Source organism: Pristiophorus japonicus, chromosome 1, assembly GCF_044704955.1.
Source record: "Pristiophorus japonicus isolate sPriJap1 chromosome 1, sPriJap1.hap1, whole genome shotgun sequence".
Classification (NCBI taxonomy): Eukaryota; Metazoa; Chordata; class Chondrichthyes; family Pristiophoridae; genus Pristiophorus; species Pristiophorus japonicus.
In genome coordinates this window covers 32,501,652-32,526,384 of record NC_091977.1, presented here as the reverse complement: position 1 = coordinate 32,526,384, position 24,733 = coordinate 32,501,652, and the positions used below count along the sequence as shown (strand labels likewise).

The window sequence follows — 24,733 nt, the reverse complement described above, 5'->3', positions numbered from 1 at the left end:
GATGGCTGAACAGTCCAATACGAGAATCACAGTCTCTGTCACAGGTGGGACAGATAGTCGTTGAGGGAAGGGGTGGCTGGGACTGGTTTTCCGCACGCTCTTTCCGCTGCCTGCACTTGATTTCTGAATGCTCTCGGCGACTGGACTCGAGGAGCTCAGCGCCCTCCCGGATGCACTTCCTGCACTTAGGGCAGTGTTTGGCCAGGGACTCCCAGGTGCCAGTGGGGATGTTGCACTGTATCAGGGATAAGGGGCAACCAGTGGATGTAGTGTATTTGGATTTCAAGAAGACTTTCGATAAGTTGCCACATGAATAGCTACTGCACAAGATAAATGTTCACAGGGTTGGGGTTAATATATTAGCATGGATTGAGGATTGGCTATCTAACAGACTAATTAGTGCCACAGCGATTGGTGCTGGGGCCTCAACTATTTACAATCTATATTATTGACTTGGGTGAAAGGACCGAGGGTAATGTAGCCAAATTTGCTGGTGATACAAAGATGGATGGGAAAGCAAAAAGTGAGGAGGACAAAATAAATCTGCAAAGGGATATAGACAGGCTAAGTGAGTGGGCAAAAATTTGGCAGATAGAGTATAATGTGGCAAAATGTGAAGTTATCCACTTTGGCAGAAAAAATAGAAAAGCAAATTATAACTTAAATGGAGAAAAATTGCAAAGTGCTGCAGTGCCCAGGGACCTGGGAGTCCTTGAGCATGAAACATAAAAAGTTAGTATGCAGGTACAACAGGTGATCAGGAAGGCAAATGGAATGTTGGCTTTTATTGCAAGGGCGATAGAGTATAAAAGCAGAGAAGTCCTGCTACAACTGTACAGGGTATTGGTGAGGCCACACCTGGAGTACTGCATACAGTTTTCGTCTCCATATTTAAGGAAGGATATACTTGCATTGGAGGCTGTTCAGAGAAGGTTCACTAGGTTGATTCCGGAGATGAGGAGGTTGACTTATGAAGATAGGTTGCGCAGGTTGGGCCTATACACATTGGAGTTCGGAAGAATAAGAGGTATCTTATCAAAACATATAAGATAATGAGGGGGCTCGACAAGCTGGATGCAGAGAGGATGTTTCCACTCATAGGGGAAACTAGAAATGGGGGGGCATAGTCTCAGAATAAGGGGCTGCCCATTTAAAATTGAGATGAGGAGGAATTTCTTCTCTCAGATGGTTGTAAATCTGTGGAATTCTCTGCCCCAGAGAGCTGTGGAGGTTCGGTCATTGAATATACTTAAGGTGGAGATAGACAGGCTTTTGAGCGATAAGGGAAGAAAGGGTTATGGGGAGCAGGCAGGGAAGTGGAGCTGAGTCCATGATCAGATCAGCCATGATCTTATTAAATGGCGGAGCAGACTCGAGGGGCCAGGAGGCCTACTCCTGCTCTTATTTCTTATGTTCTTATGTTCCTCTGTCCCACATTGCACCTCTGTAAACTTGAGCTCATTCATAAGTTTGCTGCCCATATCCTAACTTGTACCAAGGCCCATTCATCCATTACCCCCTATACTCATTGACCGGCATTGGGTCCGATCCAGCAACACCTCGATTTTAAAATTCTCATCCTTGTATTCAATTCACTCCATGGCCTTGCCCCTCCCTAACTCTGTAACCTCTTGCAGCCTTACTACCCCCAGAGATCTCTGCGCTCCTTCAATTCTGGCCTCTTGTGCATCCCCGATTTTCATCGCTCCATCATTGGTGGCCATGCCTTCCCCTGCCTAGGCCCTAAGCTCTGGAATTCCCTCCCGAAACCTCTCTGCCTTTCCACCATTCTATCTTTCTTAAAACTACCTCTTTGACCAAGCCCAATGCTCAGTTTGGGTTCCACTCAGTTGCCGACCTCATTTCAGCCTTGGTCCAAACATGGACAAAAGAGCTGAATTCCAACAAGTGAGGTGAGACTGACTGCCCTTGATATCAGGGCAGCATTTGACCGAGTATGGCAATAAGGAGCACTTGTAAAATTGAAGTCAATGGGAAACAGGGAGAAAACTCAGCACTGGCTGGAGTCATACCTAGCACAAAGGAAAATGGTTGTGGTTGTTGGAGGTCAATCATCCCAGCCCCAGGAAGTTGCTGCAGGAGTTCCTCAGGGCAGTGTCCTGGGCCCAACCACCTTCAGTTGCTTCATCAATGAACTTCCCTCCTTCATAAGGTCAGAAGTGGGGATGTTCACTGATGATTGCACAGTGTTCAGTTCCTTTCGCAACTCCTCTAATAATGAAACAGTCCGTGCCCACATGCACCAAGACCTGGACAACATTCAGGCTTGGGTTGATAAGTGGCAAGTAACATTCATGCCACACAAGTGCCAGGCAATGACCATCTTCAACAAGTGAGTCTAACCACCTCCCTTTGACTTTCAACGGCATTACCATTGCCGAATCCACCACCATCAACATCCTGAGAGTTATCGTTGACCAGTAACTTAACTGGATCAGCCACATAAATGCTGTGGGAACAAGAGCAGGTCAGAGGCTGGGTATTCTGTGGCGAGTGTCTCACCTTCTGACTCCCCAAAGCCTTTCCACCATCTACAAGGCACAAGTCAGGAATGTGATGGAATACTCTCCACTTGCCTGGATGAGATCAGCTCCAAAAACACTCAAGGAGCTCGACACCATCCAGGACAAAGCAGCCCGCTTGATTGGCACCCCATCCACCACCTTCAACATTCACTCCCTCCATCACCGGCGCACTGTGGCTGCAGTGTGTACGATCTACAAGATACACTGCAGCAACTTGCCACAGCTTCTTCAGCAGCACCTCCCAAACCCATGACCTCTATCACCTAGAAGGACAAGTGCAGCAGGCGTATGAGAACACCATCACCTTCAAGTTCCCCTCCAAGTCACACACCATCCTGACTTGGAAATATATCGCCGTTTCTTCATTGTCGCTGGGTCAAAATCCTGGAACTTCCTCAATAACTGCACAGCGGGAGTACTTTCACCACACGGACAGTAGCGGTTCAAGAAGGCAGCTCACCACCACCTTCTCAAAGGCAATTAGGGATGGGCAATAAATGCTGGCCTTGCCAACAATGCCCACATCCCGGAACAAATTTTAATAAAGCTTTTGGTCACCTGTCCCGATATCTCCTTACGTGGCTCGGAGTGAAATTTTGTTTGAAATCGCTCCTGTGAAGTGCCTTGGACTGTTTTACTATGTTAAAGGTACTATATAAATGCAAGTTGTTGTTGTGATGTTTTGATGCTAAAACAAAGGTTGGTGACGTTTCTGATAGAAGCTCATTTACAGCCTCATGCACTTTCATTACTTTTCAACAGCATTTACTGTGCAATTAAAAGCCCAAATACCTTTGAATATTATAACAGGAAGATATCTATAGAGACCAGTATCTCTCAGTATAGTCGTACTGTTCAAACCTTCTGGTCAAAGCAACCTGGGAAGAGAAATCTCGTGTAAACTCCTTTCTCCTATGGGACATCCTTGATGAGAACAGAAGGATGTAGGCAACACCCAGACTTCGCAATATCGCAGATGAAGGGAAATTCTTAATTATAATGTCAGCTCCCAGGTTGTATCTGACCAGCAATTTAATGCATTAGGCACAGGGACAAAGGATGACAAGACGCCAGCAAGTGTGCAAATAGCTCCCTTTAGGATTGCATGAAAATTCACATGAATGCAGCTCCCCTTTAAACAGGAAACAAATAATATCTGTCCTGCGTCAATCATATACTGTAGTTTGCCTGTTAAAAAGATCGCACTGCCTGCGAGAGAGTCCATGATCTACTTAAACCATTCAACGACTCTTACAAAGCATCCTCGAGAGTGTACTGTACCTCATTGTTGTCCGGTGCATTAGCCACCAGCCGCATGTGACAAATTGTGAATCCAGATGTGATCTCAATACTAATATGACCTTTCTGTGCACTTGTCGGTCAAATGACAAGACGAAAAGCAGAGTGTATGAGTGTTTTGGATCATTGTGAGTGCTTTACTTCCTTGGTTACTTAATGGTGGAAGATGTTAGTTAAGTAAAGGTACACATGAAGTGCGTTCACATATTGTTGGTTCAGTGTTTTCTGCTCGTATTAGGGCATGCGGCTAAAATGGTGTCACCATCGTCTCACCTGGGGATGGTCAGCAGTTTCTATTGGACACTGTGTACTACTGCACACTACTAATAAACCAAGGGTTTACTAATGCATCTAACTGTAGCCACTTTGCTAACTACTGTCGAACGAAACTATAATATTATATGCAATATCTCCCTCTAATTTCCAAGTTATTTAAAAAAATGCCTGTAGTCTAACATTTCTCTTTGGAATTATATCACGAAACCAGCACAGAATATCTACTACAGATTGAACCTCTCTGGTCCGGGGTTCTCTGGTCCGGAAACATCTGTGGTTCGGCATTAGTTTGTGGAACTGCCGCTTTGTGTGGGTAGCGTCCCAGTTTCCCGTGCTTCCGCAAAGTTTGTTGATATCCGACCAGTCATCGTGCCTCTCAGTGTTCTGTGCCATTATTTAGCTCTAATTTACCCCTGAATATGGCTTACATAAGAACATAAAAACAGAAGAAATAGGAGCAGGAGTAGGTCATTTGGCCCCTCGAGCCTGCTCCGCTATTTAATAAGATCATGATTGATCTGATCATGGACTCCGCTCCACTTCCCTGCCCACTCCCCATAACCCTTGACTCGCTTGTCACTCAAATATCTGTCGATCTCCGCCTTAAATATATTCAATGACCCAGCCTGCACAGCTATCTGGGGCAGAGAATTCCACAGATTTACAACCCTCTGAGAGAAGAAATTCCTCCTCATCTCAGTTTTAAATGGGCGGCCCCTTATTCTGAGACTATGTCCCCTAGTTTTAGTTTTCTCTATGAGTGACTTCAAAGAGACCAGCAAGCAGTGGAAGTGTTGGTATAAACCCATTGAAGAAAAAGCAAAATACATGAGGCAAGCCAAGCTGCAAGATTGGTTCAAGAAGGTAGCCCAGGAGAGCGATGAGCAGCACTCTACAGGTGTCGGTAAGCCTAAGCTCGGCATGTGGTTACATCGGGAGTATCGGTCCAGTCATATACTGACCTCCCATGGCTCGGAAGATTCTCTGTTTCGGCACCAGTCAGGTCCCAAAGGTGCCGAACCACAGAGGTTCAATCTGTAATACCATTTCACTCTAGAATATTGGTTAGTACCGTATAACTGTAACTGTATGGGTCAGTGCAAAGCCATTTTGCTTTGCAACCACACGGCAGCTAAGATGTAAATGAAGCATGAATCTGGAGTCCGTGTTTGACCTACCAGCAGAGGGAAGTGGAGTCGGACTCCCTAGAGGTAGGAGGCCCACTTTGCTTCACCTCAGTCAGTTTGGGCCTTGATACTGAAACCCGCGTTACACAAACTTGGTGTCAATGCGAAGTTGAAGCTGTTTCATGCCGATGCTAAACTTCTCAGCTCTGATATTCAGTTGAGCTGCCACCACTGAGTCTGCTGCCATAAATCTGTTCAAGCTGCTTCTTCAGAGATCGCCCCTGCCACCACAGGCACAGGAGTTTTAGAGCATTGGAAATCAATGCGTTCATTTTTCGGGCGTGAATGAGGGGAAACGGGGTCCAAAACCAGGTCGCGATTTCCCGTGCCCTATTGGTCCCAGAAATGTGCCTCACAAGAATTTGAATCAGTTTACTTTTACATAAAATTACATAGAATATACAGCACGGAAACAAGCCATTCGGCCCAAACAACCCAGGCTGGCACTTGTGCCCATGGCGCCCGCCTGAAGCAGGCAGCAAGGCTGAGTTGGTTATTCAAATATTCACTCTAGGACACGGATGGGACAGTGGCTAGGCAGAGCTTGAGCCACGCAGCACCAACTAGTTCTTCTGCCTCCTACCCCCTCGCAGGACCTACCTGAGGGTCACTGCCGGCATCACATTTGGCACATATTGGTGAGCTGATTCCGGATGTCTGCTTGGCGGCTGCAGCTCACCAGCTCAATGGAGGCACGGACCCGCACACAGATCAATGCTCCACTGACTTGACATCCAATGGAGACGCAAGTGCAACTTTTATCCCATAGTGCAAATGCACCCTTGAAAAAGAGCCCAGGTTAGGAATTGCATCACCGATCACTAATGCTATATGCATGTCAGCTGTGGCTCAATGGGCCGCACTCTTGCCTCTGAGTTAGAAGGTTGTGGGTTCAAGTCCCACTTCAGGGTCGTGAGCACAGAAAAATTCAGGCTGACACTCCAGTTCAGTACTGAGGGAGTGCTGCATTGTTGAAGGTGTCATCTTTCAGATAAGTCATTAGAAACATAGAAAATAGGTGCAGAAGTAGGCCATTCGGCCCTTCGAGCCTGCACCACCATTCAATAAGATCATGGCTGATCCTTCCCTCAGTACCCCTTTCCTGCTTTCTCTCCATATCCCTACATCCCTTTAGCTGAAAGGGCCATATCTAACTCCCTCTTGAATATATCCAATGAACTGGCATCAACAACTCTCTGCGGCAGGGAATTCCACAGGTTAACAACTCTCTAAGTGAAGAAGTTTCTCCTCATCTCAGTCCTAAATGGCCTGCTCCTTATCCTAAGACTGTGTCCCCTGGTTCTGGACTTCCCCAACATCGGGAACATTCTTCCCGCATCTAACCTGTCCAGTCCCGTCAAAATCTTATATGTTTCTATGAGATCCCCTCTCATCCTTGTAAACTCCAGTGTATAAAGGCCCAGTTGATCCAATCTCTCCTCATATGTCAGTCCAGCCATCCCGGGAATCAGTCTGGTGAACCTTCCCTGCACTCCCTCAATAGCAAGAACGTCCTTCCTCAGATTAAGAGAACAAAACTGAACACAATATTCCAGGTGAGGCCTCACCAAGGCCCTGTACAACTGCAGTAAGACTTCCCTGCTCCTATACTCAAATCCACTTGCTATGAAGGCCAACATGCCATTTGCCTTCTTTACCACCTGCTGTACCTGCATGCCAACTTTCAATGACTGATGTACCATGACACCCAGTTCTCGCTGCACCTCCCCTTTTCCTAATCTGCTGCCATTCAGATAATATTCTGCCTTCGTGTTTTTGCCCCCAAAGTGGATAACCTCACATTTATCCACATTATACTGCATCTGCCATGTATTTGCCCACTCGCCTAACCTGTCCAAGTCACCCTGCAGCCTCTTAGCGTCCTCCTCACAGCTCACACCGCCACCCAGTTTCATGTCATTTGCAAACTTGGAGATATTACACTCAATTCCATTATTTAAATCATTAATATATATTGTAAAGAGATGGGGTCCCAGCACTGAGCCCTGCGGCACTCCACTAGTCACTGCCTGCCGTTCTGAAAAGGACCCGTTTATCCCGACTCTCTGCTTCCTGTCTGCCAACCAGTTCTCTATCCATGTTAGTACATTACCCACAATACAATGTGCTTTGATTTTGCATTAAATCAAGGCTCTGTCTGCTCTCTCAAGTGGATGTAAAAGATCCCATGGCACTATTTCGAAGTAGACCAGGGGAGTTATCCCTGGTGTCCTGGCCAATATTTATCCTTCAAAAAACAGATTATCTGGTCATTATCACATTACTGTTTGTGGGAGCTTGCTTGTGTGTAAATTAGCTGTTATGTTTCTTACATTACAACAGTGACTGCAGTCCAAAAGTACTTCATTGGCTGTAAAGTGCTTTGAAACGTCCAGTGGTCATGAAAGGTGCTATATAAATCCAAGTCTTTTCTTTCTTTTTTATTTCCAATTTCAAGTGCACTTCTGAGCATATTATTGTTGTGGCTGATTTCACTTCCTTGAATTTTTTGCCTTTACCTCAATTCCTTTCCCTCTATTTCCATTGTTTTCACTGCTACTTTGCACTTTCTGGCAGATCCACAGCAACATAAACTGTGGCCAAGTACAATATTTCTCTCTTCTGAAACTCATGCAAATCATCATTCTGAGGAGGCTGTTTTGACGGACTGTATGAAGGCTACTGAGCAAACGCTGTCAACTTGTAAATGCTCGGAATAGTAGAGGGGTCATGGTATAATTCTAAAATGTGACAATGGCTCAATTTTCATAGAATCATAGAAATTACACAACAGAAGGAGGCAATACGACAGACATAAGCTGCAAGTCTAGAGGTTGGATGAGAATATACAGATACTGTTACTTTATACCAAAAAAAAGGATCCGCGTGTTACCTCTTCCTCATTTAGGACACCTATGGTGGTGATGTGCACCAACACTAAAATAAGTTAGGGAAAAGATAGCAGAGGCATTATTACAAAAATATAGAAATTCATTAGAAAAGGGAATAGCACCAGAGGACTGGTGGACAACTAATGTGGTTCCTATATTTTAAAAAGGAGATAGAACAAGTCCAGGGAACTATGGACCAATTAGCTTAACGTCAGTGGTGGGAAAGAGAATGGAATCCTTACTCAAAGATGGAATGGAAAACATCTAGTCACTGAAAATATAATAAAGAATAGCCAGCACAGATTCCAAAAGGGAAGGTCATGCTTGACCAACCTTGTTGAATTCTTTCAAGAATTAACAGAAAGGGAAGACAAGGGTAATGCAATAATATTTGGATTTTCAAAGGGTCTTTGATAAGATCCCACACAGTGGACTGATGAAACATAGACACATAGAAAATAGGTGCAGGAGCAGGCCATTCGATCATTCGAGCTTGCACTACTATTCAATAAGATCATGGCTGATCATTCACCTCAGTACCCCTTTCCTGCTTTCTCTCCATACCCCTTGATCCCTTTAGCCGTAAAGGCCATATCTAACTCCTTCTTGAATATATCTAACAAACTGGCATCAACAACTCTCTGCGGTAGGGAATTCCACAGGTTAACAACTCTCTGAGTGAAGAAGTTTCTCCTCAACTCAGTCCTAAATGGCTTACCCCTTATCCTTAGACTATGCCCCCTGGTTCTGGATTTCCCCAACATCGGGAACATTCTTCCTGCCTCCAACCTGTCCAGTCCCGTCAGAATGTTATATGTTTCTATGAGATCCCCTCTCATCCTTCTAAACTCCAGTGAATACAGGCCCAGTTGATCCAGTCTCTCCTCAAATGTCAGTCCTGCCATCCCGGGAATCAGTCTGGTGAGCCTTCGCTACATTCCCTCAATAGCAAGTATGTCCTTTCTCAGATTAGGAGACCAAAACTGAACACAATATTCCAGATGAGTCCTCACCAAGGCCCTGTACAACTGCAGCAAGACCTCCCTGCTCCTATACTCAAATCCCCTAGCTATGAAGGCCAAAATGCCATTTGCCTTCTTCACCGCCTACTGTACCTGGTCAGGTTAAAAAGATCAGAATGTGTGGAGTCAGGGGACAAGTAGCAGAATAGATACAAAGCTGGCTGCAAAATAGAAAACAAAGAGTAGAAATTAAAGGTAGTTACTCAGACTGGCAAAAGGTAGGAAGTGGTGTTCCACAAGGATCGGTGCTGGGACCACTGTTGTTCACCATTTACACAAATGATTTGGACTCGGGAATCAGAAGTACAATTTCAAAATTTGAAGACGATACCAAATTGGGGGGTGCAGTTCATACAGAGGAGGACTACAACAAAATCAGGAAGACATTAATAAAATTGCAGAAAGGGCATGTAATTGGCAAATGAACTTCAAGATAGATAATTGTGAGGTGGTACATTTTGGTAGGAAGAATAAAGAGGTCAAGTACCTCTTGGAAATAAGTGTCTAAATCGAGTAAAGTGGTAAAGGGATCTGGAGCTATAGATACACAAACGACTAAAAATAGCGACACAGGTTAACAAGACCATTAACGTAAGAACATAAGATCATAAGAAATAGGAGCAGGAGTAGGCAATACGGCCCCTCGAGCCTGCTCCGCCATTTAATACGATCATGGCTGATCCGATCATGGACTTAGGTCCACTTCCCTGCCCGCTCCCCATAACTCCTTATTCCCTTATCGGTTAAGAAACTGTCTATCTCTGTCTTAAAATTATTCAATGACCCAACTTCCACAGGAGTTCATTTCTCGAGGGATAGAATTGAAAAACAGAGAAGTTATGTTAAACTTCCATAGAACCTTGGTTAGACCATATTTAGAGTACAGTGCACACTTCTGATCTCCATATTACATATAGGATGTAGAGGCACTGTAGAAGGTGCAAAAAAGATTTACAAGCTTGGTACCAGAACTGAGAGGTTATAACTATCAAGAAAGACTGAACAGGCTGGGGCTCTTTGCTCTAGAAAAGAGAAGGCTGAGAGGTGACCTGATAGAGGTCTTTAAAATTATGAAGGTGTTTGATAAGCTAGACTTAGAGAAAATGTGTCTGCTTGTGGGGAATTCAAAACTCGGGGTCATAAATGTAAGATAGTTTCAAAGGGCTAGAATTTCCTTAACCTGTTTTTCTGGTGCCCTCACTCAAGGTACGCCGCTTTTGTCCGCCTCCAAGTGCGCCAAAAAAAGATCTCCGTATTCTGACCAATCCCCAGCCTCTCCTCAGTCGTGGCGCAGCATGGCCCAATGGATTGGGGGCGGAGCCAGGTCCCAGCGCTGAAAACAGTGCCGGGACCTCTGCGCATGCGCGCTAGAGTCTGCGCGCATGTGCAGTAGCTCTTGGCAGGCCATTTCTGCAAACACGTGCTGTAGGCTGTGTGAGAGGGGCTGAAGCACGCCGTCCCTAGCCCCGGCTGAATGGCCTCCCTCATTGGCAGCCAGAGTGTGGTCTTCAGGCTGTGTCACCTCTGACCTGATTGTAAAACTCCTGAAGAGTTTCTGGGGGGTCTGGGTTTGAAACTCTTGACCAGATGAACTGGGGATTCATGCAGGTGTTTGATGCCATGCCGGACATCAGTCTAGACCTGCTTCGAGGACTCTGAAGGGGATTGTGGACCATTATCATCAGCAAGTGATCATCACCAAAGCCCTCCAAGATCAGTGCCCCAAATGTGAAGCCAGACCCTCTGTGAGCGAGGACGGGAGTAACTGCGTAGCGCAGGCAGCCCAGTTAGCGGCCCCCACAGCAGGAGCAGATGTGCCTGAGCGGAAGGAACGTCCATCGTATCTCGGGCGAACAAGATCCTCAGGATACTGAAGTCCAAGGGGCTGGCTCCAGACCTTCCAGAGGATTTGTACCATTTGATCAAGAGGGTACTTCCACCTCCCTCCCCCTCCTCTACCCCCTCCTTCCCTCCTCTCCCCCTCCTCTGTCCCCACTCCCTCCCCCCTCCTTCTCCCTCCCCCCTCCTCCTCTCTCCCCTCCTCTCCCCTCCTCCTCTCTCCCCCCTCCCTCCCTCCCCCCTCCTCCTCTCTCTGCTCCTCTCCCCCCCTCCTCTCCCCCCTCCCTCACCCTCCTCCTCTCTCCCCCTCCTCTGTCCCCCCTCCCTCCTCCCTCCTCCTCTCCCCTCCTCCTCTCTCCCCATCCCTCCCCCTCCTCTCCCCTCCTCCTCTTCCCCCCTTCTCTCCCCCTTACTCTCTCCCCATCCCTCCCCCTCCTCTCCCCCCTCCTCCTCTCTCCCCTCCTCTCCCCCCTTACTCTCTCCCCCATCCCTCCCCCCTCCTCCCCCCTCCTCTCCCGCCCTCCTCTCCCCCCTCCTCTCCCTCCCTCTCCTCTCCCCCCTCCCTCCACCCCTCCTTCTCTCTCCCCCCTCCCTCCCTCTCCTCTCCCCCCTCCTCTGTCCCCCTCCCTCCCCCTCCTCTACCCCTTCCTTCCCTCCTCTTTCCCCCCTCCTCTTCCCCCCTGCTCTCCCCCCTCCTCCTCTCTCCCCTCCTCTCCCCCCTTACTCTCTCCCCCATCCCTCCTTCTCCTCCCCCCCTCCTCTCCCCCCCTCTCCTCTACCCCCTCCCTCCACCCCTCCTTGTCTCTCCCCCCTCCCTCCCCCTCCTCTCTCCCTCCTCCTCTACCCCCTCCTCAGTCCCCCTCCCTCCCCCTCCTCTCTCCCCCCCCTTCCCCCCCAGCCTTGGACGAATGGGCTCCCTCATCAGCGGCCCATTGCGTTCCCTCAGGTAGAAGTTCTATTTTTTATTTGTTATTTACTGATTGATTTTGGTGCTTTAGGTGCAGGGTTCCATCTAATTTATTTGTTAATTAATTGCTTATTACTTTTTGTGCTTTGTTTGGTGCTTGGTGATGCTTTAAATGTAGTTACTTGCGCTGATTCCTTAACTGTAAGTAAGGTCTTTCTGTGGGGACAAAAGTGGACACATACGCTGCCCTAAGTTAGTTTAGCACAACATTTTTTTTGCCAAACGCCCCCTTTTGAAAAAAAAACTGACCTAACAAAAAACCTAACTAACTCACTTACACTGGCGCAAATTAAATGACCATATTTGCAACTAAAAAAATATACCAGAAAAATCAAGTTACACCAAAACAAACATTGCAACTCATGGGGAAATTTGGGCCCTAATAAACCAAATAAGTAATTCAAGAGATGCTTCTTTACCCAGAGAGTGGTTAGAAGTTTATGATGGGACTTGACAAGGTGGATGCAGAGAGGATGTTTCCACTGATGGGGGGGAGACTAGAACTAGAGGGCATGATCTTAGAATAATGGGCCTCCCATTTAAAACAGAGATGAGGAGAAATTTCTTCTCTGAGAGGGTTGTTAATCTGTGGAATTCACTGCCTCAGAGAGCTGTAGAAGCTGGGACATTGAATAAATTTAAGACAGAAATACTCAGTTTCTTAAACGATAAGAGGATAAGGAGTTATGGGGAGCGGGCGGGGAAGTGGAGCTGAGTCCACGATCAGATCAGCCATGATCTTATTGAATGGCGGAGCAGGCTCGAGGGGCCGTATGGCCTGCTCCTGTTCCTATTTGTTATGTTCTTATGTTATGTAGAATGTGGAACTTGTTACCACAGGGAATAGTTGAGGCGAATAGAATAGATGCATTTAAGGGAAATCTAGGTAAGTACATGCGGGAGAAGGGAATAGGAGGACATGTTGATGGGGTGAAATGAAGAGAGGTGGGAGGAGGCTCATGTGGAGCATAAACATTGACATGGACCTGTTGAGCAGAATGCCCAGTTTCTGTGCTGTAATTACTATGTAATACTCTGTAATACAGTGGAAACAGCACTGCTAACATTTTTTATATTCATTCATCTGGGAGCACTTATATCCAACCCCGAGTGAGGAGGTATTGTCACTGAATCGCATAATTGTATATCACAGAAGAAGATCATTGGGTTCATTGAGCCTGTATCTACACGGTAAGAAGTCACTCTGGTTACAGCTCTTAACCTGTATTGAAGAACAGAAGTCTTGCAGCCAAGCCTAAACTTAATCCTCACATCTCTACTTGAAGACAAATAGCTATGGCTAGACGCTGAAGACCCAGATTTTCACGTGCCTCCTGATTTGTGCTGTCAGGCCTTTGGCAGACTGATTTATCAAAACATCATCACCTGCTGGAGTATTGCATTCTTCCATCATTTGACCTTACCTGTAATCAGTGACATCAGAGGTAGCACAAGTGGCAGAAAATGACCTCTTGTGGGTTTATTTAACTCCAAAAGTACTTAATTGGCTGTCAAGTGCTTTGAGATGTTCAGTGGTCGTGAAATGCGCTATATAAATTCTAGTCTTTTTTTCTTTTTTATTTAAAGCTGTCAAACCTTGAGCACAGAAACATTCTATAGTAATTAAATCTTGAGTCAACAGGATTGTGGAGTTCTTCATACATACGGGCCTTTCAAGTAAGCTTTCATTGTCAATTTAAAACCTTCAGGTTTTGTTTTAGTGTAAAAAAACAACCAGAGGGGTGATGAGGAGAATATGTTTTACACAGTGAGTTGTTATGATCTGGATTGCAGTACCTGAAAGGATGGAGATTCAATAGAGAATTGGATATATACTAAAAGAAAAACAATTGGAGGACTATGGGGAAAGAGTGAGCCCAATTGTATAGCTCTTTCAAAGAGCCGGCACAGGCATGCTGGGCTGATTTGTCTCCTTCTGTATTGTGTAATTCTATGAAATAGTCGGCCGCCATTCATTGTCAGAGCTCATGTGTGAAGAACAGCTGCTTGAGCAAGCTATTGGGAGAACAGCTGATATCCATGGAATCAAACCCTTGAATGAGCCAGTGGATTCAGGAGAAGGGGGAAATCACGTTGGGTGGGAGAAGGAGCGATAGGAGCAATGCCAATGAGAAACTGATTGCCAAGTGAACACTTTGAAGGCCTATTTTGATTTAACATCCTTTAAACGGCTCAGAAAGAACATTTTGCAACGTGTTATAAAACAAACAACACAAGACTTAGACGGTACCAACTCGTTCGCACTTACAATATATATATTTATATGCGCCGAGGGTGTAACATGGAGGGAATAAGGCTACAATGACAGGTAAATTCCAGAAGGCTTTCATGTATTACAATCGCACATTTTAGGATCTAACAGATCCGATGTCAGAGGCCATACAACTCTGCAAAGCACAGCTATGCTTACAATTTAGAAGGTTGCCCGCATCTTGGCTTTTAGAGTCCATCAGCACTGTTTAGATTATGATCCTAATCTCTCCATTTAAGAGAGTAACCACAATTGTGCATGAAACAATCAAGGCAACTTTCTCCTGCTGCAGGGGAGGGGATTCACTTTCCATGAAAAATGTTGGGCTTCTTTTGACAGACCAGCTAATTTCGATGCAGAACAGGCCTGCAGTCATCAAAAGGTTCGATGGTCAAATCACCGAGGACAAAAAGAAAGACTCGTATTTCTGTAGCGCTTTTCACGAGCACCAGTTGTCTCAAAGCGCTTTACAGGTAATGAAGTACTTTGTTTGAAGTGCAATCACTGTTGTAATGTAGGACACGCAGCAGCCAATTTGTGCACAAGCAAGCTCCCACAAACAGCAATGTGATAATGACCAGATACATTTTTTTATCAGTGCTGTTGAGTGAAGGATAAATATTGGCCAGGACAGCGGGGAAAATGCCCCTGCTCTTCTTCGAAGTAGCACAATGGGATAACTTTGCATCCACCTGAGAGAACAGATGGGGCCTCGGTTTAACAAAATGCAGTGCAGCATTCTCTCAGCGATGCACTGGAGTATCAACCTAGGTTATTGTGCTCAAGTCTCTGGAGTGGGACTTGAACCCACATCATCATAGGTGGTCCCTCGTATCGAGGATGACTTGCTTCCATGTCAAAAAGGGATGAGTTCACAGGTATTTCAATGGAGGACCGAATATTCCAGGTCCCGAACTAAATATTGAAGGGCGGAAGATGCCTGTGCGTGGATTTTTTTAACATGTGGTAGCTGTTGCACACCAGCCACCAATGGGTTTGACAGAGCTAGGTCTTGGTCCAGTGGCAAGGATCAACCAAGACAACTGGAGACCAGCTCTGCTGCACCAACCTAGTGCGCACACATATCACAGTGTGGGCTGGCCCGTGCTGCCCCTGGGCCCTCGCCTCTTCTGGGCTCTGAACTCACGCCTCTCCTGGGTCCAGATCACACCACTCCACGATCACTCGCCGCTCCTGCGCCCCAACCTTGCCTCTCCTGCTATACCTGCCCATGCTCCAATCAGCGACCTGGACCTTGGTGACGTCCAATCCAATCGCTTTCTTCACAGCCATTGCTCTCCAGCACGCGCTGTACCTTAAAGTGGTAGGCCCCGACCTGCTGATGGTCCTTGCAGGTCGGGGCTCAGTTGAACCCACAACTTTCTGACCCAGAGGCGAGCATGCTACCTAGTGAGCCACGGCTGACAAGTGAAAATAGCACTGAACTGTTGTGGCTGCATTCTGTTTAGTGAACTGAAAATTAACACACTTATTAGGACTAAGCTTGGATCGCTCCCAACCGGCATTGTACAATTTTTATGTTTTTCTCTCCAGTTGCAAGCCTGATAAAAGACTATCGATAGGATGGGAAGGAATGGAAAGGAAAGGAAGTCTGGAATGCATTTATGGCAGTTGTAAGAAACTCAGCTCCTTATCAATACCACAATCTCTCCAGTGGATTGCACCATGGCAACAACAGGATTTAAAAAAGGTTATGTGCTAGAAACTGGTTCACTTGGAGTGCGACACATGTTCAACCTAGATTCTTACCTGAGGAACCTTTATGAAAACTTTTGGGATTCTAGAATCTATCAGATATAAAAATCGGGGGAACTAATGTGCAGGTTTTATTAACTTCCATAAGCAAACAACATTTATATAGCAAGTTTGATGTAGAAAATATTTTATGGAGGTCAGGGGGAAAGGAATGGGAAAAAAAAGAGAACTAGATAAGGAAATGGATGCCAAGCTCTGAAGGATTAGGTATAAACAGAAGCTTCATCAAAAATGTGTCTTATGAGGTTTCTAAACTCCAGAAAATATAGGCATAGTCTAAATCTCTCCTCATAGGACAGCCCTCTCATCCCAGGAATCAGTCCAGTGAACCATCTATGGCAAGTATATCCTTCCTTAGGTAAGGAAACCAAAACTGTGCACAGTACTCCAGGTGTGGTCTCACTAAAGCCCTGTACAATTGCAGCAAGACTTCCTTTCTCGTATACTCCAACCCCTTGCAATAAAGGCTATCATAACATTTGCCTTCCTAATTGCTAGCTGTATCTGTATGTTAACTTTCTGTGGTTCATGTACAAAGACCCCCAAACCCCCTCCAAAAGTGGATAATTTCACATTTCCCCACATTATACTCCAACTTACACAATCACTTAACCGGTCTGTATCCCTTTGCAGCCTCTATGCATCCTCCTCACAGCTTACTTTCCCACCTAGCTTTGTATCGTCATCAAACTTGGATATGTAATGTATGTACATAAGGTCTGCCCACCATCAGGGGGCACTGCCGTCAGAGGTCCGAGGGTCATAGGTACACTCATGCTGGGCCCGGTATATAACCTGAACTTCACCTTTGTATCTTCACTTCTGGGAGCCATTAAAGACTGACCAGGTTACACCTGGTCACTGGCTCACAGTATGGAGTTCATTGTAGCATTTCATACACGACAACTGGCGATGAAGCAAATACGCACAATCGAGTACTGTTGGAATTCTTGAGAGATTCAATGAGGGAGAGGATTGGGGAGGTTCCACGGATCGTCTTGGCCAGTAACTTGTGGCAAACGACCTAAACAAAGACAAGGATGCAGAGAAGCGAAGGGCAGTTCTTCTCACCGTCTGTGGCCCCACTGTTGTGTTTGCATGCCTGTTTACTGTGTGATGTCTGAAACACTGTTATGCAACACTGAATGTACCCTTACACTGTACACGTCTTATCTGTACACCAGAGGGTGCTGCTGCTGGAGACCTAGGGGTTGCCTGCACACGGCAGGTAACCCAGTATAAAAGGGAACTCACAGCTTGTTGTCAGCACTCAGGAGCTGCAAATAAAGGACTACAGGTCTACACAGTTTAAGTATCATAACCTGCCTCGTGGAGTCATTACTAAAGGTGCCTACATACACTACAACTGGCGATGGGAATACGAGGTCACGAACTACATGCTCAACTTGTCTAACCTCAGCAACTTTCAGCAATTTACAGTAGGGGAAGATTGGGACGCTTTTGTGGAAAGATTGGAACACTTCTTTATAGCCAACGACCTGGACGGGGACACACCGGCCACAATACCGAACAAACGCAGGGCCATCCTGCTTAGCAGTTGTGGGCCCACCATCTACGGTCTCGTCAGGGACTTACTAGCCCCGAAGAAGACAACCACCAAGAGCTTGTAACAATCTTACAGGAACAACTAAAACCGAAAGAAAGCATCCTCACAGCCAGGCACCGGTTCTACACTTACCGGCGACCTGAGGGCCAAGAAATTGCCAAGTATGCTGCACACTAAAGAAGACTAGCTGCACCGTGTGATTTTGGTGACCACCTTAATGAAGCACTAAGGGACATATTTGTCATCGGAATCGGCCACGAAGGCCTCCTACACAAATTGCTCTCAGCTGACATCACGGTCACCCTGCAGGAAGCAATTCAAGTGAGCCAGGCCTACATGGTTTCGGCCAGCGACTCCAGGCGAATACTGACCCAGGACTTTAAACCGGCGAGCGCAGTGCACCGCACGGATACTTCTAAAGGCAGAAATGCTGCCCCGAGTCCCGCAACCCTGAGTCCGCCACATGGGGCTAACCGGATAGCCCCGTGCTGGCGCTGTGGAGGAAACCACAGGGCCCACCACTTTTTTTTTCAAAAATATACTTTATTCATATAAAAATTTGTACAGTACATTCAAAAGCAGTTCAGTACATTTAGCTGCGGTCAGCAGTCCCATACACTACATTTGGGTGCTGACGGCAGTTCCGTTCGATACATTTCCTTGCTTTTCAGTTCAAGTACAATTCGGTCCAATACGGGATGCATTGTAGTACATTCAACAAATTACATTACATGTGTCACTATACAGTACACGGAATGGGTGACGGTAAATTTACATTTTTCTTTTCAACGTGCATTATGAAACAGACCTTGCATTGTATATGGCACTACATAGGTGATTACAGATCATGGTGCTCCATGTACACAAAAAAAGAAGTTACAAGTACAGGCCGAGGGGAGTTTTGTACTGATTCCTGCCCCTGGGTTTACCGTGGCAGAAGGGCTTTAAACTGTGGCCCTTCCCCACCGTGCCTTTGTTGCGACTGCACCAATTTTAAGCGCGTCCCTCAGCACATAATCCTGGATCTTGGATTGCGCCAGTCTGCAACACGCAGACGTGGACATCTCCTTACTCTGGAAGACCAGCAAGTTTCGGCAAGACCAAAGAGCGTCTTTGACCGAGTTGATGGCCCTCCAGCAGCAGGTGATGTCTGTCTCGGTGTGTGTCCCTGGGAACAGTCCGTAGAGCACAGAGTCCTGTGTTACGGAGCTGCTTGGGATGAACCTCGATAGCAACCACTGCATCTCTTTCCAAACCTGCCTTGCGAAGGCGCAATCCTGAAGGAGATGGGTGACAGTCTCGTCCGCCCCGCAGCCGACTCGGGGGCACCGTGCCGTGCTGCTGAGACGTCAGCTGTGCATGAACGCTCTGACGGGTAAGGCCCTCCTCACCGCCAACCAAGCTACGTCTTGGTGCTTGTGTGAAAGCTCTGGCGATGAGACATTCTGTCAAACGAGTCCGCTCAGGGAACCACCTGACAGGGTCCACCCTCTCCTTCTTTCGTAGGGTGTCCAGGACCTTACGTGCTGACCACTGTGTATGGCCTTGTGGTCAAAGGGTTTTTTTGTGAAAAACGTTTCCACGAAGGACAGGTGGACAGGCATGGTCCAGCTGGTGAGGCCGTTTCATGGCAGCATGGCCAGGCCCATCCTGCGCAACACCGGGGACAGGTAGAACCTCAGCACATAGTGACACTTGGTGTTTGCGTACCGGGGGTCTGTGCACAGCTTGATGCAGCCGCACACAAAGGTGGCCATCAGGATGAGGGCCACGTTCGGAACATCCTTTCCTCCACTGTCCAGAGATTTGTACATTGTGTCTCTGCGGACACGTTCCATTTTGGACCTCCAGATAAAGTGGAAGACAGCCCGGGTAACTGCCGCGGCACAGGAGCGAGAGATGGGCCAGACCTGTGCCATGTGTAGCAACCCCGAGAGCACCTCACTCCTGATGACCAGGTTCTTTCCTGCCATGGAGAGGAAGCACAGCTTCCACCATCCCAGTTTTTGCTTCACTTTGGCGATACGCTCTTCCCAGTTTTTGGTGCACGCCCCGTCCGCTCCGAACCATATTCCCAACACTTTCAGGTAATCTGGCTTAACGTTGAAGGGAATAAAGGATCGGTTGGCCCAGTTGCCAAAGAACATGGCCTCGCTTTTGCTGAGATTGACCTTCGCTCCCGAGGCCAGTTCAAACTGGTCGGAGATTGTGAGCAATCTGCAGACCGACAAAAATATAGAACGCTTCACGAATTTGCGTGTCATCCTTGCGCAGGGGCCATGCTAATCTTCTCTGTATCGTTCCAATTTTAGTATATGTGCTGCCGAAACGAGCACAGGACCCACCAGTGCCGCTACAAAGACTATACATGCAAAGGCTGCAAAGAGAAAGGGCACCTTCAGAGAATGTGCAGAAAAGGCTGTACTCACCACATCTCTAATGAGTTGGCTGATCACCGGGGCTCCGACACAGATGAAGAGGAAGTTGCTCAAACCCTGGAAGAAGAGTATGGAATCTATATCTGCTCCACCGGAAGTTCTCCGTGGATGATGGAAGTGGACATCGACGGGGTCCCAGTCTCCATGGAGGTTGACACAGGGGCGAGCCAGTCTGTGATGAGCCAAATGACCTTTGAAAAAATTTGGATGAATCCTGCCGCTCGACCAAAACTGTCTCCTGTCCAGGCAAAGCTGCTCACCTATACCAAAGGTAAAATCCAAATCGTTGGCAGTGTAGACGTCCAGGTCTCCCAGGGCGGCGTGTTGAACAAACTCCCCCTGTGGATTGTAGCCGGTGACGGTCCCACACTGCTGGGCAGGAATTGGATGAAACGGGTCCACATCAGGCGAAGTGGCCCTGTGGAAGAAAAGACCACCACAGCCCTCCTGCAGGAAATGGCTGCAGCACCAGCAGCACAAGGAGAAACACTTGTAATCAAAATGGCCGCCGTCATGCCACCAGTGAGCATAGAGGAGCATCACATGACACCACGCGGCCAATTGGATTTGAAGGCTCCCTTAAAGGAGACCGGTAACCAAAGAAATTTAAAGGGGAAGTTTCAACTATTTGAGTACACGGACTTTAAAGCTAAAGATGCGATTAAAGGGTGCAAGTATGAAAATGTATGCAATGTAACCATGAATTGTGATGCTGGTTTAACTAATGTGACTAATGATATGAATGCAGGTGTCAGTAAGGTTGAGAACAAGTTTATTATGCTTAACAGTAATGATAGAGATTGTGAAATGCCTAATGTAACCACGTCTGGTGAAACCAGGACACCCAAAAGCGATGCAAATGCTAGAATGTATAATGCAGGCTCGACTATGTGTGACCAGAGCCAAGGTGTCATGTATACTGGTAGGACACTGCCAAAGGACACTGGGTCCTACAGGGACCATGCTGATGCCAATGGAATCCCCCTGTGGGAGACCCCCAGGTCCAGCAGGCTACCTGACCATGTAGCCTGGACCTTTGGAATGAATGTCATGCCCCTTGCAGGACACACACACAGGCAGTGGGAGCAGACCCACTACAGGGACAGTGGTCAATGGGCAGCCCAGCCACCACCAATGGCAACCGGCACCAGACCAGCGCTACAACCTCTGGCATGAGGCCAATACCCTCCAGCTTCCCTGGCAAACCCTGGGATGACTTGACCCTCATCCCAATTGGTGGGCATACACACCACCCACTGCTGCCGTGGCTACCTCCCCAAGGGATCCCACAACAATGACACCCACATGGTCTGTGTGTGAGGGAGGGGAAACGTATGAGGCCAGCCTCAAGCACAGGCGTCACATCTGGCAAACACCACAACCCTCACCACAACCTCCCATAGCCCACCACTGATCACCTCCCCTGGTCATGACAATAAGGATATGAAAAATGCTTAGGAGGGAGTGTTGTTGTATATGCATGCCTGTTTACTGTGTGATGTCTGAAACACTGTTATGCAACACTGAATGTACCCTTACACTGTACACACCGTGCCTGTACACCAGAGGGTGCTGCTGCTGGAGACCTAAGGGTTACCTGCACACTGCAGGTAACCCAGTATAAAAAGGAACTCACAGCTTGTTGTCAGCACTCAGGAGCTGCAAATAAAGGACTACAGGTCGACACAGTTTAAGTATCATCACTTGCCTCATGCAGTCATTACTAAAGGTACCTCCATACGCGACACCCACGATCTCTGCACTCATCAAGAATCTGCTCTCACCCATGCTTCCTACAGAAAAGGATTACAAAGAACTGTGTGCTCTAGTTCGGGAACACCTTAAACCCACAGAAGGAATCCTCATATCTAGATATCACTTCTATACGCACGTTCATCCAGAAGGCCAGGACGTAGTGGCATTTGTTGCCGACCTGAGACGTCTTGCAGGGCCTTGCAAATTTGGGCCTGCATTGGAAGACATGCTGTGTGACTTTTTCGTGATCAGGGACAACCACGAGGTGATCTTAAGTAAGCTGCTGGCTGCGGAGACGCCGGACCTCAGCAAGGTCATCACCATCGCCCAGGCTTGCATGTCCGCGCAGAAAAGCACGAAGCAGATATCGCGACAAAACAGGAACTCCACAGCAAACACTGTGTACAAAATTGTATCGACGGCCGACAGAGCTGCACATGGCAGGGCCTACTCGACTGCGTCGGCAAGACTGGGAGCTGCTCAAAGTTCGCCATCGAGGGCCTACTCGATTGCATATGCGAGAACGGGAGTCGCTCAAGGTTCGCCACCGAGGGCCTACTTGACTGCGTAGCGAGAATGGGAGCCGCTCAGAGCCCGCCATCAGGCGCAAATTGAGCTCAATGTGTTGGCGTTGCAGGGGCAATCACCGACCCCATCAGTGCCGCTTCAGGCAGTATGTATGCAGAGGGTGTGCGAAGATGGGGAACCTTCAGCGGACGTGTCCACAGCAGAGCAAGCGAGCTGTGACACACCACGTGGATGATGATCAATTCAGCGTGGATCTGGTGATGCAACCCGAGACATTTGAGATCTCTGAGGAGCAAGTGTATAGCGTACTTGCGTTCCTAACAAAGAACCAACCGATAATGATGGAGGTAAAATTAAACGGTGTGCCGGTACGCATGAAATTAGACACGGGTACGAGTCAATCAATAATGAGCCAGAGGACTTTTGAAAAGCTGTGGGAGACCAAGGCAGAGAGACCCAAGCTGAGTCCAATAAATGCAAAGTTGCGTACCTACACTAAAGACCAGTGATCGGTAGTGCAGCAGTAAGAGTGTTGTATGAGGGAGTGGTTCATGATTTACTGTTATGGATTATCCCGGGCAACGGCCCATCGTTATTCAGCAGGAGTTGGCGCGAGAAAATAAAATGGAATGGTACGATATCAAAGCTTTGTCATCAGCGGATGATGATTTGTGTGCTCAAGTGCTGAGTAAACTTCCCTCACTTATTGAACCTGGAATTGGCAGCTTCAGGGGAGCCAAGGTGCAGATTCACCTAGGCCCAGACGCAAGGCCCATCCATCACAAAGCCAGGACAGTCCCATATATGATGAGAGAAAAGGTCGAGCTGGAATTGGACAGGCTACAACGCGAGGGGGTCATCTCACCGGTGAAATTTAATGAATGAGCCAGTCGCATTGTTCCAGTGTTAAAGAGCGATGGCATGGTCAGGATTTGTGGAGACTACAAGGTCACGATCAACCGAGTTTCGAAACAAGATCAGTATCCGCTACGAAAGCTGCTGACCTGTTTGCAATGCTAGCCGGGGGAAAATCGGTCACCAAATTGGATCTAACGTCGGCCTACATGACACAGGAACTGATTGAATTATCAAAGACACTTACGTGCATCAACATGCACAAAGGGCTGTTTATTTACAACAGGTGCCTTTTTGGCATTCGTTCGGCGGCAGCCACATTTCAGAGAAACATAGAGAGCCTATTGAAATCCATCCCCAGGACTGTGTTATTCCAAGACAACATCCTAGTCACAGGTCGTGACACCACCGAGCACCTACACAACCTGGAAGAGGTTTTGCATCGTCTGGACAAAGTGGGACTTCGGCTGAAACATTTGAAGTGCGTTTTCATGGCACCAGAGGTCGGATTCCTTGGATGAAAGATTGCTGCAGATGGAATCAGACCTACAGACGCGAAAACAGAGACCATCAAAATGCACCCAGGCCCCAGGATGTGACGAAACTGTATTCGTTCCTAGGTCTTCTCAACTATTTCGGTAACTTCTTACCCAAAATTGAGCACAGTATTAGAGCCTTTGCACAAGCTGCTCAGGAAAGAAGACAACTGGGTGTGGGGTGAACTTCAAGACACAGCCTTTGAGAAGGCTAGAAATCTGTTGTGTTCCCACAAGCTACTGGTACTGTATGACCCATGCAAGCGTCTAGTTTTGACCTGTGATACGTCGCCCTATGGGGTCGGCTGCGTACTCCAGCAAGCCAATGAGTCAGGCAAACTACAACCAGTTGCATATGCATGTACGGCATGGTAGAGAAAGAGGCTTTAGCATGTGTTTATGGGGTAAAAAAATGCACCAGTACCTGTTTGGGCTTCGCTTCGAGCTGGAAACCGATCACAAGCCGCTTATATCGTTGTTCTCAGAACATAAAGGTATCAATACCAACATGTTGTCCCGCATCCAGAGGTGGGCACTGACATTATCTGCCTATGATTCACCATAGACCAGGCACCGACAACTGCGCTGATGCATTGAGCCAGTTACCGTTGCCCGCACCAGAGGTGGAAACGCCAATGCCCGCAAAGCTACTCATGGTCATGGATGCCTTTGAGCGTGAAGGTCGCCTGTCACTGCTCAACAAGTTAAGACCTGGACCAGCCAGGATCTGACCCTATCGGTTGTAAAACATTGTGTTCTTAACGGGGATTGGTCGACCCAAGGAAATGGGTGATGAAACCCAACCGTACAGCCGTCACAAAGATGAGCTTTCCATCCAGTCCGACTGTTTACTGTGGTATAATCGTGTTGTAATGCCCAAGAAAGGCAGGGCGAGATTTGTATGAGAGTTACATAGTATGCATCCTGGTATTGTCATGATGAAGGCCATCGCCAGGTCCCATATTTGGTGGCCTGGCAT

At 47.4% G+C, this 24,733-nt stretch overlaps 1 non-coding gene across 1 annotated transcript; it reads right to left on the bottom strand.

Annotated features, from left to right (window-relative positions):
• Positions 1-19,871: 19,871 nt before the first annotated feature.
• On the bottom strand, positions 19,872-19,978 carry LOC139279955 (U6 spliceosomal RNA). Its single transcript, XR_011596564.1, has one exon. It is a non-coding gene; the product is annotated as a U6 spliceosomal RNA (small nuclear RNA).
• Between the last annotated feature and the right edge of the window lie 4,755 nt (positions 19,979-24,733).